The 2,089-nt window shown below is 34.6% G+C and overlaps 1 protein-coding gene across 1 annotated transcript in view; it reads left to right on the plus strand.

The window, feature by feature from the left end:
• Window positions 1-2,089, plus strand: part of LOC106870230 (beta-1,3-galactosyltransferase 5) — a 4,506-nt gene that overhangs the window by 586 nt on the left and 1,831 nt on the right. The gene's annotated exons all lie outside the window — the stretch shown is intronic.

Here is a 2,089-nt window from a genome sequence, read left to right on the forward strand (position 1 = left end):
AGGGCAGCGGACTCGTGGCCATAGGATTGTGGTTTCGACTCCCAGACCAGGCGTTGTGAGTGTTCATTAGTGAAAACACCTAAAGCTCCATGAAGCTCCAGCTGGTGGTGGTGGTGGGGGTAACCCAGCTGTACTCTTTCACCACAACTTTCTCTCTTTCTTCCTGTTTCTGTTGTACCTGTATTTCAAAAGGACCAGCCTTGTCACACTCTGTGTCATGCTGAATCGCCTTGAGAACTACGTTAAGGGTACACATGTCTGTGGAGTGCTCAGCCACTTGCACATTAATTTCATGAGCAGGCTGTTCCATTGATTGGATCAACTGGGACCCTTTCATCGTAACTGACAGAGTGGCGTAGTATATATGTATGTATATATATATATATGTGTGTGTGTGTGTGTGTGTGTATGTATATATATATATATATATATATATATATATATATATATATATATATATATATATATATATATATATATATATATATGCATGTATGTATGTATATATATGTATATGTATATACAGGTCGCCATCAACTTATGACCTATCCGACTTATGACTGATTGACTTAACGATAATTGGTGCGCCAGCTCCCGGCACCAATAATATATCGTCCAGTTGAAATCTAATGAGTTTAATTTCTTAGAAATTTACCTGTCTACGAATGATGTCAGCTAACAAACACTTACCGTAGGTTTGGTTTTCTATCATCACTGTGGTTATCCCAAGTGTTGGATGAATATCCTGTCACAGAGATATTGAAGAAACCTTGTATTTGTTTATTAGACGACTGCTTGAGACTCCAATCAAATAATGCTGTTGTATTATAATACAATGCTGTGTATGACTTTTATCTGAGAATGTAAAAATATAAAACAAAGCTATGTAGGCCTATAGGCCGACTTACGATCAAATTGACTTATGACCAGTCAGTTGGAACCAATTGTGGTCGTAAGTCAACAATGACTTGTATATGTATGTATGTGTATATATATATGTGGTTGGCGTTAGGAAGGGCATCCAGCTGTAGAAACTCTGCCAAATTAGATTGGAGCCTGGTGTTGCCATCCGGTTTCACCAGTCCTCAGTCAAATCGTCCAACCCATGCTAGCATGGAAAGCGGACGTTAAACGATGATGATGATGATGATATATATATATGTATGTATGATGATGATGATGTATGTATATCTATAAGACATTAAAATTCAGATTGAATCTTGCTTGCAATGTTACTCATCCAAACTGGTGCATAATAGAAAGATACTATGAATTAAGTTTTCCCTGAAATGTAAATACGAACGCGATGAAACAAATTTTGCATAAATTGGATAAGTGGTTGTGAAGATATTAAGGGTTTTCAGGGTATAAATACCCAAAACAGTGTATAATGGGAAAAGTCTCTGAAATTAACTTAATCCTGAAAAGGAAGTAACTCTTATCTTTCGATTAGACAGTGACTTGACAACGATAAATGTACGATTTGTTTTTTTACAGTAAATGTTTCTATTTTTACTTTTATTAAACACAATATTTCAATCATTTAGAAACATTTTAAGCGACTGTGATTTCTTTAAACAGGCAATATTTTAATGTTTTCTTTTTTAATTATTTTCAAGTGAATACTATTACAATATATTTTTTTGACATATTTAAAAAATATTTTAAAGTGGAAATGACTTTAAAAGTACAGTAAATATTTTGTAAAAGACTTGTTCGTAACCTCGGTGTGAAATGATTTTTTCCATAGTTTTTTTTAAAATTTTGATGGCATTCAACATATCTCACTTCCAAAGATTTGGGTGCTATTTCTAGCATGACCAGCTACCACTTAACAGCTATTTGCAATAAAGGACCCAAAATACCTGTTGTAGGGCGTGCAATAAATAGCAGCCAAATCTTTCCTTTTCTGGGGAAAGGAGCCACTTATGCTTGATTTCCATGTCACATTCGTTGAAACCATGCAAAATAACCTGGAAAAGAAAAAAATACCCATGAAACAAAATTCTGTTGCTGGGAAACTCAGACTTTCCCAGTACCCCAATGGGTCATGGGTAGTCTAGTATATATATATATATATATATATATA

Source organism: Octopus bimaculoides, chromosome 3, assembly GCF_001194135.2.
Source record: "Octopus bimaculoides isolate UCB-OBI-ISO-001 chromosome 3, ASM119413v2, whole genome shotgun sequence".
Lineage (NCBI taxonomy): Eukaryota > Metazoa > Mollusca > Cephalopoda > Octopoda > Octopodidae > Octopus > Octopus bimaculoides.